The sequence below is a fragment of the Physcomitrium patens genome, chromosome 21, assembly GCF_059467195.1.
Source record: "Physcomitrium patens ecotype Gransden chromosome 21, ASM5946719v1, whole genome shotgun sequence".
Classification (NCBI taxonomy): domain Eukaryota; kingdom Viridiplantae; phylum Streptophyta; class Bryopsida; order Funariales; family Funariaceae; genus Physcomitrium; species Physcomitrium patens.
Genome location: NC_143430.1, coordinates 2048485 through 2064366, shown reverse-complemented (window position 1 = coordinate 2064366; position 15882 = coordinate 2048485).

Sequence of the window (15882 nt, the reverse complement as noted above, 5' to 3'; positions counted from 1 at the left end):
GTGCATCCTCCGGTATGCACCAATTTACCCAATTGCTGTTTGATTCAGAATATATCCCCTACGTCTTTGTCCAGTTCGTCGTCGTCACCTTCATTATCCATATCACTTTCATCTTCTTGCTGCGGAATCTTTATACCTTCATTAAGGTCTTCCATATTCATCTCCGCGTATCTTCGTTTAAATATTTTTACTCGCTTCCCTACAATTGATATTTTCAATTTTGTACCATCTAACTCCCGTAATGAGTAAGTCGCATTATCATGAACAGTTGTTACAACATATGGTCCAAACCAACGTTTTGAAAATTTCCGCAAAGTACTATGTTGATTATCCAGACTATTGTCATAAACAAGTACCCAGTCACCTTCCTCGATTGCTTTTGGTCTCAATCGATGATGCTTATCGAATCGCGCCTTGTTTTCTAACCTTGCTCTTTTTAACCTTTCCAATGCTATCTGGACATCTTCCGTTCTTTGCTCCAATTGTCGAATCCTAATAGCCAGAAGTTCTTCTCTTGTCAATCCATCTTCCCATGGTAGCATACTCCAAGTAAGTACCTTTTCTTCAATCGGCATAATTGGTTTTTGACCTGTCATAAGTTCTACTGGCATATATCCTGTCACCGAACTATGTGTTGTTCGATCAGCCCATAATGCAAATGACAAAAGCCGTGGCCACTCTTTAACCTTTCCATTACAAGCTTTAACCAATGCTTTCACAATCGGCGGGTGACCGCGTTCGCTTTTTGCATTCCCTTCCGGATTATAAGCAGTAGTCAGTGATAGTTTAACTCCACATTTTTCAAAGAACTTACGAGCTTCTTGTGCATTTAATTCTCCACGATCTGCAGTGATTTTTCCTATGCACCGGTAACGGCAAATGACATCTTCAAGCAAAAACCTACAAATCCTCTCTGTAGATTTTGTCCTCAATGCTCTTCCTTCTACTTGATTTGATAAATCTTCACGAGCTAAGACCAAATATCTCATCTGCCATAACCCAACCGGCATAATAACCAAATCAACAACCCATTTAAAATGAATAGCCAGAGGATACGTAGGATGAAGACCATCTCGATGTCGGATATTAGAATACGATTGACAGATTTCACATGACTCTACAAATGAGAGCACATCTTGATACATATTTTTCCACCAATATCGTTCCTTGAGTTTAGCAAAAGTAGCCCAGATTCCTCTATGCCCTGCCCATAAACTATCATGAAACTCCTTTAATAATTTTAGTTTTTCTTCCCTTTTGCCTATCACTCGTTGTGGCATCCCAATTCCTTTCTTCGGTCTCTTCCATAAGAATCCATCTCGAAGTAAAAATCCATATGCTTTTTTTCTTATTTGTTTGAATTTTTCTGTAGACCAATTCCCCTGCTTAGACAAGGTATTCAAATAATGACCAATATCCAATAATTCTCCTTCATAAGCTTCTTCAAGAAATAGCTTGTCTTCTTTGTTGAGATTTGATATTGAATAAAATTTCAATCCGACATCATCAATGTCTTCAACCATTTCGTCCTCCCTCTCGTATCTTGCTCGAGATAGCATGTCTGCTACTAAATTGTCCTTTCCGGTGATATGCTTAAATTCTGGATTTAGTGACTTAATATAAGCAATCCATCTCAACATTGCAATATCAGGCGTTGAACAGTTAATAATCATTCCAAGCAATGGCAAGCAATCTGTTTCAATTACTACTACTGCCCCAATCAAATAGTCCTTTTCAGCTTTCATAGCCGAAATGACTCCCCAAAGTTCTCTTTTGACTTGCGAATATGCACGCTGACGAATACTTAAAACTTTAGCCCCAAATCAAACTGCAAATCTGCTTCCATTCGAATCATCTTGATCCACAGTCCATCCAACGGTAATTGGACTAGCGTCTACAGTAAGAATCACTGGTCTATTGCACTTATAATCAACCTTCCTCAATATTGGAGGTGACATCAATAATTTCTTCAATCTTTGCATTGCCTGAATATGCCTTTCTTTCCATTCAAATCGGTAACCTTTGCGTAACAGTTCATATAATGGATCCGCTATGTGAGCAAAATGAGGGATCCAGATTCGATAAAATACCCATGCATCCAAAAACCTGCGAACCTCTGTTAAAGAACCACAATCCTCTTTCATCCTTCCAATTGCATCAACTTTAGTCGGATCTGGTTTTCTTCCGTAAGATCCGCATAAATGTCCAACAATTACAACCTCTCGCACTCCAAATACGGACTTCATACCCGATAATGTAAGATGAACTTCTCCAAGCCGAGTTAAAATCTTTTCACAATCTTGTATATGATCAACAACATATCTGCGACACCCCCTCGTATCTAAAGTTTCATCTTTGTCTCCTTCTTTGCACCCTTTTATAGGAACATCATCCAAAAAAGGCATAGTCTTCTTCAAAATAAAATCTCTCAATACCTTATTCATCCCATTCATCATATGTGCAACTGAGTTGGTCGTGCCTTGAGGAAGAGTGCACATTCTTACCAATCCAAGTGGTGTCCTCATCGTTGTCATATTTCTACTTCCTTCGACAAGTTGAAATTGATCATAACTTGAATATAAGTCACTTATTGAATAGATCACCCTTCTAACAAACGCCTTAGCAAATTCATCCACAATAGGTCCAATTCCTACATTCCTGACAGTTACTGCATTCATCGGTTGCATATCTTGAATAAACTGTAGTGACCCATTCTTCTTAGGTACCGTAAACCATCGACTAGAATACGGCGCAAATGAAGGTTCTAATATTTTCATCTTTATCTTTTCTTTCAATAGTTCCACCAATTTAGGTAAATGTGCCCTCGGTACTGGAATCGATCTTAGATTCCAAGGTACATGCGGTACAGTGAAGATAACCATAGGTGTTATAATATTTGGATTCACACACCCAATTTCATGAGATTCGAAGGCAAACGATCTACCTTGTTAAGCCAACATCTTTTTGAAGCAAGTAATTTCCTCCAGCAATAAAGAACCATCAGAACCAATCTTCAATTCTTCAAAAGTTTCTTCAGTAAACTAATGTCCAATACTCATTGGATCTCTTAAACTTGCTTCTTTTGATGCTTCTCCCATTTGTTCTTTAGAATCCTCTGGTAATGGTCCGGCAACAGGCTTTACCTTCTTATCTGCCGTTTTATATCTCGTCTCTACTGTGACTTCTGGTGCTTGAAAAGATTCAAGCATGGTATAAACCTCTCTCGAATGAATCTCAACAATCTTATCATTATCCCCTAACCCAATAGATGTAATCAATTCCAATGAATCTTCTAGCCCATTTTCTTCATAAACACCCAAAATCCTCTCATCATCTTGCAATGTACCTATCTTGCGTAATTGTCCTTCAATATCATATAATCTTTTTCTTTCTTTTCTTTTAAAATCTTCAACTTTCTTATACATAATATTTCCATTCTCCAATATATCAATAAAACTCGCATCAAAGGCACCTTCATCTCGCGAGAGTACCTCCTCTTTTGTACCTCCATAATCTCGCTTTACAGTGGTACCTCCCCAAAATCCTTAAATCCTTCAACAATCTTTGGCAATGGTTTCTCCCTCAACCTATCTCGATTCCGTTCATGGTTAGGAAGTACTGTTAGAAATTGTACAGCTTTCCTCCCATCTTCGCTCCGTACCCTTGCATAAGCAGAACCATCGTCAAGTACCTTTGTTTCCATCCATGTTGTCGTGATATAAGGTTGTCCTAAAATCAACGGATAAGACGTTGTATCTTGAACGAAGAAATGTTGCTCCGTCGCAACATCCCCAATCCGAATTTTGACATCTAGACAAGTTCCATATAATTCGCCTCGTGTGTTATTAGTTGCTCGTATTGCCCATCCATGTTCCATATCAATTGGCCATTTTTGCTTCTTATAAAGATCTTTAGACATGAGATTTATTTCAGAACCATGGTCTACCAAAGCAACTATTGGTTCTTCTATATCTCCTACCTTCACCAATACCTCAGTAGTTGCCCTTGTCCAATGCTTTCGAGTATAATGGCTCAAAGTTTCCATTTCCTTGTCACTAGAATCTTTGAAATGTACTCGCTGATTATACCCATTCTTTTCATTTGTTGGTTGCTTGTAACCAATATCAACCTCTTCTTCATCTCTACATATTCTTGCGTCAATAGCATGACTCATTCCAGTTTCGCTCATTAATTGCCTCTTTCGCTTAATGTTGTCAATGATAACATCATGAAACTCCTTCTTTGCAATTCCCAAGACTTCTTTCAATGTGAATTCTACCTTAGCGTTTAATATACGTTCTTCCAACACCCCTTTCAAATTTGTTGCCGCTTCAATGTCAGAAAGTAGCTTATAAGCAATTGATTTGCCCTTATCTTTTGTCTCCGTTGTTTTTTCTCCCAATGATGCTGAGGTATCCTTTACAGGCAATTCTTGTGAAGTTGCCTCCCGAGCCTTGTCTCCTCGAGTTTGCCTCTTAAAAGAATTTCCTTCTCTAGTATCATCAAAATTTCCTCGTCTTTTTTCTTCCATCAAAGCTTCATGTTGGCTCTTAGCAATATATGCATGAACTGAAAGAGACTCAACAGGATCCTCCCAACCTGTTCTTCCTCGTATTGTAGCTGCAGTTCTCAATAACGCTTCTCGAGGTAATTTCCCTTCTTGTATTGTAGAAACGGCAGAAGCTCAAAACTCACTAGTTTCCGTACTTCCACCAATTGCATCATCTACTCTAGCACCATAACTTGCACTTTCTCGTACTACTGTTTCATGCTCTTTTAAGTAATCTTGAACCAATGCTCTCATTCCTCCCTTGCCAAAATTGGTTTGAAGAAGATCCTCTCTATTTTTCAATGCTATCTTCCCATCTTTCCAGCAAATAATTCCTTACCGTATCATATTATTAAATTCATTGCAATCTTTTCTAGTGTGTGAAGCATCATCACACCAAATGCATCTTTGTACATATCCTTGTTTTGAAACATTCTTCGAATTGTTTATAGAAGTATTCTCTTCAAGTCTTGCCAATTTGATTTGAAGATCTCGCATTCCTCGTATAATTTCTTCCATACCCATATCTGTTTTCTTTGACAAGGATGTCGAAGGTTGAACTGTAGGCATTGTCGGTGGTGTAGTACGTACTGGAGCTTTGGGTGCTTGTACTTGTTTCGGAATATTACTCCTATCCTTCCTCCTTTCTTTTTTTGTAAGCAACTCTACCGCATCTTCAACGTTCTTCCACTTCGTTGTCAATCCTTCATCTTCTTCTTTGTCTTCAAGAAGGGGTTCTAATTTCTCTTGCAATTTTCCATCAGCAGCTTGAAGAAATAGATCAACTTTGTTCGGCTCCAATGTCAATTTTTCTACCTTCGATAATTGAGAGTACTGCCTTTCAAATTCCCTTAGTAGCTCTGTTGCTTGCAAATTCTTATTGGGCCGTTCAATCCATCCCAGAAACAGCTTCTTAGTAACGCGATCAGCATCTTCCAAGAAATATTCGACTTTTAATGCATGTGAAAAATCCTCCCATGAATTCCCACAACGATCCGTAATTGATGTAATGTGGTCCCTTATCTCCGGTATCGTAGCAAGTCCAAATAGTGCAACCATTTTCTTCTCTGAAACCCGATTTAATTCTATTTCACGAACATAACATCTTAAATACCTTGAAATATTCCTCCCATCAAATTGATCAATTTTATTGACCACTGCTTGCAATGCTTTGGTTGCCAAAGCTTCCTTTCGATCATTGCTTTGCTGTTGCTGTATTGACAATGAGAAGGCTTGAAACAAACTAGCAATAGACGGATCCATGTGCATACCTTGTCCTTTAGAAGACTCCCCACCAGAAACTTCTCCCAAAAATCCTTCAAAATTTTTATTTTCATTTTCCATAAAAATAAAGATAAAATCAACCGAAATCCAATACATTCTACCTCAAGCTTTCACGTCGGGTTCACCACTTATGTCGTATTACGTGCTTTCTTGCTCGAGAACGTGCCGGGCGTCTGACTGTAGAAGGTAGTATGGAGATTCGCCGATAGTCAAGCAGTCTATCAGTTTTTGACTGTTGGAATATAAACGACTGCAACAATGTACCGTAAATCTATACGGGTGCTCTTCGACTGCTTGTCGAAGTCCTTTTTGTCCCAGCCGGTAGGTCTCTAGATGTTACAGAGAACCCCGTACAACCCAAACTGTTAACCTTCAATACTGCTTTGTACTTACGATCTTGTATCCACTGACTGTCTTGTTAGATTAATCCAATAAATTTCATTCACTCCACATATTCAATCCTATAGACACCCTTTTAATCCTTCAATCACAGACGTAACTCGATTTCACAAAACAGTCAAGAGTATCGAAACCCACTTCATTTAAAAATCCCGATTCACCATTACAACACTGACTTCAGCAGCGATTGCCTCAGTCTTCCCCAAAACTCTACGAAGAAGAAAAATCCAAATCCTATGTCTTTCCTTCCCCGACCCGAAGCATGAAGCTCCTCTCTCTAATTCCCTTCATCTTCAAAAACCTCCAATAAAAAAAACCGAACTGGTAACCTTGCACAAGCTTGAAAAAAACTCGCTCCCCCCCCGATTTCCCCTTCAAAAAGAAACCACACCCCAAAACTATATTCCACCTAACCTTATCCTCTGAATTTCTTCAATCTTCCGTCTTAGATCCGGAATTGGCTCCCACTTCAAGCTTGGATCCGAAATTGGCTCTCGCCGTCAAGCTTTCTCCTCCGTTTTTGCCTTTAAGAAATCCATTTACCGAAAACAACGTTCCTTGAGACGGCAAAGAGAACAGGACAGCCTGAAACAGAATCGAACCCCGTAATCGGGACCACATTGAGTCGCCCGACCAATTCAGGTCCTATATTGGGAAAGATGCCCGTAGTAACCTGGATGTTCCCGTAATTGGGTCAAATTGGTCCTCGCGTCAGATTGGCTAAGACCCGTAGTAAGACCTGGATTTCCCGTAACTGGGTTAAATTGGTCCTCGCGTCAGATTGGCTAAGACCCGTAGTAAGACCTGGATTTTCCGTAACTAGATTGCATTGGGTTGCCCCACCAATACATGTCTCATATTGGTTAAGAGGACCCGGATTGGATTATCGAAATTGGATCCAATTGGCTCCTCGAACCCGTCGTGTGAATTGGTCCTTCTCTTCCTGCTGACTCCCGTTATTGGAATCAAACGGGGCATTCCAGTATGCCCCGGCTGACTGTAACGGAGTCACTGAACCTGACCACTCAGTATTTGTACTGGAGTTGGTCGATGCTTCCAATATTCGAGGTAACTGAATATTAATAAAATTCCCCTTTCTTTTTATTTTCACTGTATACTCGTGTTACAACACGACAACGTTATCACAAAGAACTGCAGAGATTGAAGGAGTGGTGGCAAGGCTTCATAATGATGGAATATCTGGGATAGCACAATCTAAACTACACCAGCCTCAAATTTCGGCACTTGGAGAAATAACTTTACCTCAAGTTCGACAAAAACCTCTAGTTCTACAACATAAGGAGCCTCGAGTTAGCCTTCCAGATAAGTTTGATGGAACACGTTCCAAGTTTCGAGGATTCGTCAATCAAATCAGGTTGATAACAGTTTTACAGCCCGAACGATATCCAACGGAGGAGTCACGTGTTGGGCTTGTTGGAACCTTACTTACGGGACAAGCTCTATCATGGTTTGCTCCTTTGTTTGAGAAACGATCATCCATATTAAACAACTTTGAAACCTTTTTGGAAGCATTTGCGGAAGCATTTGGTCAACACGATAAGGTTCGATGGGCTACAACAAAGATCCGGTCACTACGACAAGAGATGCGTTCTACATCAGTCTATGCTTCGGATTTCAGGCAATTAGTATGCGACATCAATTGGGATGAAGAAGCGTTGATGAGTCAATTCTATTGGAGTTTAAGAGATGATGTGAAGGATTTGCTATTAACTCTTCCTGATCCACGAACGCTCAATGAAGCCATTAGCCAAGCTGTGAAGTGCGATAATCGCCTATTCCAACATCGCCAAGACAAACGCTCAAGACAACATACAATTCGCCATGCTCCAACTATGTCAGCAAGCGGTGTGAATTCGCATTCAGAGATGGAAGACATGCAAATTGATGCGGTACGTATCAAATCTCTTACTATAGAAGAAAAAAAGCGAGGTATGGAGGAAAATTTATACTTGTATTGCGGTGGAGAAGGCCACAAAGTCCGAAACTGCCCCAAAAAGCAAAATCGAGGCATAGTCAAGACTAGGGGAGTATTTGTTCAGGAAAATGAGGATGCCCAGCCACAGTAGGAACCGTGCGACTGGACAATGAAATATCCCAACAACAATCAGGTTCCTTTCTTTCTGCCCAACCTGCACTTTGTTTTACAATCCCTCTGTTTATCAGCCCTCAAAAACTGAGAACCTTAGCACTACTAGACTCAGGAGCATCTGCTTGTTTTTTAGACGAAGAATTTACAAAGCATCATAAGATCCCTTTAATACAAAAATCAAAACCTGTTCATGTTGAGGTCATAGATGGGCGACCTTTATTGTCTGGTAGCATCACCCGTGAATCAAAATCTATAGAAGTAACATTTAAAGACCATAGTAGTCATATTATTTTTGATATTATTAGAATCCCATCAAATCCTATTATTCTTGGTCTTTCTTGGTTGGAAAACATAATCCATTGATAGATTGGAGGTTGCGGAAGATGACTTTTCCCACAAAACCACCCAAGAAAAAACCTAGTAAAAAACCTCGAAAAAAGAAATCCTTATTCATTGGAGCAAGAGCGTTTATAAGATCATCTAAGGAAGGCACTCCATTTGTCATTTATGCGGCTACAACTACCGAGGAGAAGATCTCAACAGCAACTATACCGGAGCAATATAAGGATTTTAAAGACGTGTTTAAAAAAAAAACGCTGTTAGGGACATAGTCCTTAGACCATTCTAGAGACAAGTTTCTAGAACCTTCTAGAAAGAAGTCTCTAGAAACTTCCAGAAGATTCTTTGAATATTCTCTTGGAATATTCTTCAAAGATTCCCTAAAGATTCTTTAAAGATTCCCTAAAGATTCCTTTAGAAGGCTCTAGAAGATTCTTAGAATATTTTAGTAGATTCTAGGAAGTTACTTGAGAAGCTTCCTAGCTCTTGGGTAGTTGCTCGAGAAGCTTCATAGTTCTTGGGAAGCTTCTTGATACGCTTCCTTAGAACCATAGGCCAGTAGTATATATAGGAGTCGAGGCTGAAGAGTTCTTCAGTCTCGACAACACATCTCTTGGAGTTCTAGCTCACCTTTCTGGTGTTGTTCTTGTACTCATCTGTTTAATCTAGTTCTGCCACTTCTTCTTGAACTTCTTGTTAGATTTCAAGTCTGTATTTTGTGTCCGTGACAGTTTGTCGAAACTACCTTTATCTAAATATCAGAGCTGAATCCTCCTTGTTTGAGAGCGGATTACCCCTCTTCTTGAAGGTATTCTAGCGCTTTAGGGGTTGCGGATTACCTTCCTCTAAACTGGTATTTTCTCAATCACAATATCAGAGCTTAGTTCTTTGAGGCAGAGAGTGGACTACCCCTTTCTTTGGAGATACTTGAGCGTTCTAAGGGTTGCGGATTACCCTCTCTTGGACTGATATTAATTCCTTCTTTTTGTTTAGCATAGCTAGTAGAAAAGACTGTTAATATCAATTTCAGAGCTTTGCCTTCTTGATAGAGTGCGGATTACCCCTCTTCTCGAAAGCATTGAGGCATTTTTAGAGGTTGCGGATTACCCTCCTCTAAAACTGAAATCGTTTAGTGTTTTTTTTTTTTCTTTTCTTTTCTCCGAGTAGGTTTTAGTGACAGGTAGTGCTACAATTTTCTCCAAGAGACTTAGCAATTTCTTCTTCTCTCAAAATTTTAATCCATCTATTCTCTAAATATGGAAGTAGACTAGATCATAGACAATGCATCTCCACAAGTAGACAATAGAGTGGCAACTCTTGCAGATCTTCAAGCTCTTATGAATAGTGTACGAAAGGAGATTGCATTTCTTTGCAATCCAAGTAAAGAACCTCAAACTGATCTAGTGACCGAAGAAGCTAGACGCAAAATTTATAGCCTACAACAAGAAATTATTCGACTGAGAAAAGCAAGACATGTATCACATACGACCCCTATAGATACTTCAAGGATTAGTACGAAAGAACCAAAAGCGAGTATGCCAGACAAATTTGACGGAACAAGAGCCAACTTCCGAGGTTTTGTGCAACAAGTACGGCTTTACCTACGCCTATACCCTTCTCGTTATCCGAATGGATTTACCCAGGTTGCTTTCATAGGTACTCTTCTATCAGGAAATGCTCGCTCTTGGCTTGCTCCACTATTGGAGAAGGATTCTCCAATATTGTACGACCTAGAGGCTTTCATAGAGAGACTTACTACTGCGTTTGGAGATAGCGATCGAGAAAGAGTGGCTGAAAGAAAGATACAAAATCTGCGACAAGGATCACGTTCTGCTGCAATCTATGCTGCAGAATTTCAACAGCTTACATGTGATCTTGATTGGAATGATAAGGCATTCATGACACGATTTCGATATGGACTAAGAGATGATGTCAAGAACTTATTGATCACCATGCCTAAGGCGGATACTTTAGAAGAACTTATATCTCAGGCAATTATTTGTGACAATCGCCTCTTTGAATTACGACAAGAAAGACGATCAGGCTGGAGAAATGACGGAGCATTTGCTACATTTTCAAAAGGTCCAGAGAATCACTCCACAGATCCTGAACCCATGCAAATTGATGCGGTACGTTTCAAACCCCTCACAGCTGAGGAAAGAAAGCGACGGTTTGAACAAAACTTGTGTTTATATTGCGCAGAAGCGGGCCATAAAGCTGTAGATTGTCGGAAGAAACAAAAGCCTCAAACAACAAGACTCAGGAGTACAAGCATGCAGGAAAACAAGGACGCCCAGCCACAATAGGGATCGTGCGGCTGGACATCTCAACATCCAAAATTAATCAAGGTCCCTTTCTGTCAGCTCAACCTTCAGATTGTTTTATGGTACCTTTACATCTGGGTATTCAAGAACTACAAGTCAATGCTTTATTAGACTCGGGTGCATCCGCTTGCTTTATAGATGAAGAGTTTGCCAAGCTTCACAATATTTCTCTTGTAAAGAAACTTAAGCCTGTCCATGTAGAAGTCATAGATGGACGACCATTGTCTTCGGATAATGTTATCCATGAAACTAAACCATTGAAGGTACGTCTTGAAAATCATGAGAGCAATATTGTGTTTAATGTTATCAAGACTCCTTCATGTCCTATCATTTTGGGACTATCTTAGCTTGATAGATATAATCCATTGATAGATTGGAAGTTGCGGAAAGTGACATTTCCAACAAACTCCTTGAAGGTGGAATCTGCCAAGACAATGTCTAGAAACAAATCCTTGTTTATAGGGGCAAGGGCTTTCATGAAGGAAGCCAAGCAAAATACACCTCTTGTCATCTTCGCAACTTCGACTCGAGAAGATGCAACTCCGACTTTGGTTATTCCAAAGCAGTATGAAGAATTCAAAGATGTCTTTGAAAAGAAGAATGTTGATATGCTGCCAGAGCATCGACCCTATGACTGTGCCATTGAATTGCAAGAAGGAGCACAACCACCTTTTGGACCAATCTACAATTTGTCGCAGACGGAGTTGACTGAGTTGCGGAAGTACATTGACGAGAATCTAGCCAAGAACTTCATCCGTCATTCGAAGTCGCCAGTTGGGGCACCAATCTTATTTGTAAAGAAGAAGGATGGCTCACTACGGATGTGCGTGGACTATTGAGGTCTCAACAAGGTGACAAAAAAGAATCGCTACCCACTGCCTTTGATCTCTGGTCTTCTAGAACAACTTGGACGTGCAAGGATCTTTACAAAGATTGACCTAAGGGGAGCTTACAACCTTGTGCGAATCAAGGAAGGAGATGAATGGAAGACAACGTTCCGAACAAGGTATGGCCATTTTGAATACAATGTCATGCCATTTGGTCTTACTAATGCTCCAGCGGTCTTTCAACACATGATGAATGACATCTTTCGAGAGCATCTAGACGATTTTGTTGTCATCTATCTAGATGATATTTTGATATTTTCTAAGAACGAAGAAGAACATGAGAAGCATGTTCGTTTGGTACTCAAAAAACTACGGGAGCGAGGACTCTATGCCAAATTGGAGAAGTGCTTATTTCACCAAACTGAGATAGAGTTTTTGGGATTCATCGCGACTACAGAAGGCTTGAAGATGGATCCAAAGAAGGTAGAAGCAATCATGTCTTGGAAAGTTCCGAAGACGGTTAGGGACGTACAATGTTTTCTTGGATTTGCTAACTACTATCGGATCTTCATCAAGAATTATTCTCAAGTTGCTGCCCCCCTCACTCGGTTAACGTGTAAGGACAAGCTCGAATGGGGACCTATCGCAAAAAAAGCATTTCAAGATTTGAAGATGGTATTTACTACAACTCCAATCTTGGTACATCCGGACTTTACAAAGGCCTTTTATTTGGAGACAGATGCTTCGGATTTTGCTTTGGGAGCTGTACTTTCACAGATGGGCGTAGATGAGAAGCTCCATCCAGTTGCGTTCTATTCTCGAAAATTCTCTGCTGCTGAGATCAACTATGAGATCCACGATAAGGAACTCCTTGCTATAGTAGATTCTTTCCAAGAGTGGCGCCACTTTCTCGAAGGAACTGCTCATCTAGTGATCGTATATACAGATCACAAGAATTTGGAGTATTTTATGTCGGCTCGGGTTTTGAATCGGCGTCAAACTCGGTGGAGTATGTCCCTATCCAAGTTCGACTTTGTTATTACTTATCGGCTTGGGAAGCAACAAGGGTTGTCCGATGCATTATCAAGGAGATCATATCTCGCGCCAAAGGTTGGAGATGTAGCATTTGATCAACAGTGCACGACATTGTTGAAGCTAGAGAAATTTCGGCTCAATGCAGCTATTGTATCAATTGATGCTGACTTCCTCGACTAGGTACGGGCCGCAACCATTGAAGATTCTTTAGCCCTTAATATCAAGCAACATGCTGGTGATGATAAATTCAAGATGGAAGGAGATCTAGTATATTTCGAAGAGCAGTTGTATATCCCAAAAGGGCCAGCATGACTCCGAGTTCTTCAATCTCGTCATGACTTTCCAGTTGCGGGACATTTTGGATTCAATAAGACCTTGGAACTTATTTCCCGCGATTTCTGGTGGCCTCAAATGTGGAAGGATGTGAAAGATTTTGTTGTATCTTGTGACATTTGTTCAAGATCCAAAAACCCTCGACATCGACCTTATGGACTTCTACAGCCATTGCCTATTCCGCGCCGACCATGGTCTTCGGTTTCCATGGACTTTATTACGGATCTACCACCATCGAATTCATTTGACAACATTTTTGTTGTCGTAGACCGGCTTACAAAGATGGCGCATTTTGTCCCTTGCAAGAAGACATCGTCAAGCGAAGACACAGCAAGACTCTTTCTTGATAATGTGTATCGATATCATGGTCTACCAAATGATATTATATCGGATCGAGGAACCCAGTTTGTGTCAAAGTTTTGGAAATCTCTTTTTGAAATATTGAAGGTGGATATCAAGCTTTCTTCGGCATTTCATCCTCAAACGGACGGCCAAACAGAACGGGTGAATCAAGTTTTAGAGCAATATTTACGTTGCACCATCAACTATCAACAAGATGATTGGGTCGCATATCTACCGCTAGCCGAGTTTGCATATAACAACACCTTTCATGCATCAACTCAACAAACGCCATTCTTTTTCAATTATGGATACCATCCAAAGCTTGATTTATGGAGTTCGTCAACGATTAACAATCCAGCAGCTGAAGAATTGGTGAAGGAGCTTTTGCAGCTTCAAACTACATTGAAGCTTCAATTGCAAACTACCCAAGAATCTTACAAGGCGTCCGCAGACAAATTTCGGAATCAGATACCTAATTTCACGATTGGAGACAAAGTTTGGCTGCTTCGACGAAATATTAAGACCAAGCGGCCATGTGACAAATTGGACTATCGGAGATTGGGACCATTTGTTATCCAGAAGCAGATCAATCTTGTAGCGTATCGTCTGGAGTTACCAGCTACTATGAAGGTACATCCTGTCTTTCATGTTTCTTTGTTGGAGCCTTATCGAGAATCGTCTTTTCCTGGAAGAGTACAATGTCCACCACCTAGCATAGAAATAGAGAACCACGAAGAATACGAGGTGGAAAAGGTCCTGGATTCACGGAAAAGATGGGATAAATTAGAATACTTTGTGCATTGGAGCGATTACGATATTAATGAACAAACATGGGAGCCGGCCGAAAATCTCGCGAATGCACCGCAAAAAGTACAAAAGTTTCATCGACGATATCCTGAGAAATCCAAGCCGGTTTGACGATAACTTCTTACTGAAGCTTGTTCATCCAGAAAACAAAAAAGGTGAGAGAGCACCACCAAAATCCATAGTTGATGTAGTCATTCTCTCCAAGATAGCGTAGAACTTTGTTAGTAGCCCAAGTTTGTTATTATTATTTTAGCCTTTGAATATGGATAGCCAAGATACTACACTTGTCATGTCATCTCAAGCAACTAGCTCATGAAGACGACCGCGAGATGAAGAACCGCCTGCACCACGACGACGTCGAAGGATTCCGAGCAACAGATCGCTGGTGATTGTATTTGAGGTCGAGCCTGCCTACAATGGTCAGCCAGAAGGAGTGTTTGCAGGACAATTTCACAATGAAGACACGGAGGTTCATGCTTGGTCAGAAGTTGAAGGCGTGGGCCACTACCGTTGGCTTCAAGGACCATTGAATCACTTGCCTCGTGAACAACAATAGGAGTTCATAGCAGAGGTTATACGACAGATCTTCATTTTCTTGCATTGGTATTGACTGACGATAACATTGCTTCTCGGAGACTTCGAAGCTAAAGGAGGAGGTGATGTTAGGGACATAGTCTTTAGACCTTTCTAGAGACAAGTTTCTAGAATCTTCTAGAAAGAAGTCTCTAGAAACTTCCAGAAGATTCCTTGAATATTCTCTTGGAATATTCTTCAAAGATTCCCTAAAGATTCTTTGAAGATTCATTAAAGATTTCCTTAGAAGGTTCTAGAAGATTCTTAGAATATTCTAGTAGATTCTAGGAAGTTACTTGAGAAGCTTCCTAGCTCTTGGATAGTTGCTCGAGAAGCTTCATAGTTCTAGGGAAGCTTCTTGATGCGCTTCCTTAGAACCATAGGCTAGTAGTATATATAGGAGTCGAGGCTGAAGAGTTCTTCAGTCTCGACAACGCATCTCTTGAAGCTCTAGTTCAATTCACTTGGCGTTACTCTTATACTCATCCGATAATCTAGTTCTTGTCATTTCTTCTTGAACTTCTTGTTTAGATTTCTTGTTTGTATTTTGGTCCGTGACAAACGCGGACATACTACCGGAACACCGACCATATGATTGTGCCATAGACTTGCAAGGAGGAGCACAACCACCTTTTGGCCCAATCTACAATCTATCGCAAACGGAGTTGGCAGAGTTGCGAAAGTACATCGACGAGAATCTAGCCAAGAACTTCATTCGTCATTCAAAATCATCAGCTGGAGCACCCATCTTATTTGTGAAGAAGAAAGGTGGATCATTACGGATGTGTGTGGACTATCGAGGCCTCAACAAGGTAACAAAGAAAAATCGTTACCTATTACCCTTGATTTCTAGTCTCTTAGAACAACTTGGACGTGCGAAGATCTTTACAAAAATTGATCTAAGGGGAGCTTATAATCTCGTACGAATCAAGAAAAGAGATGAGTGGAAGACAGCATTCC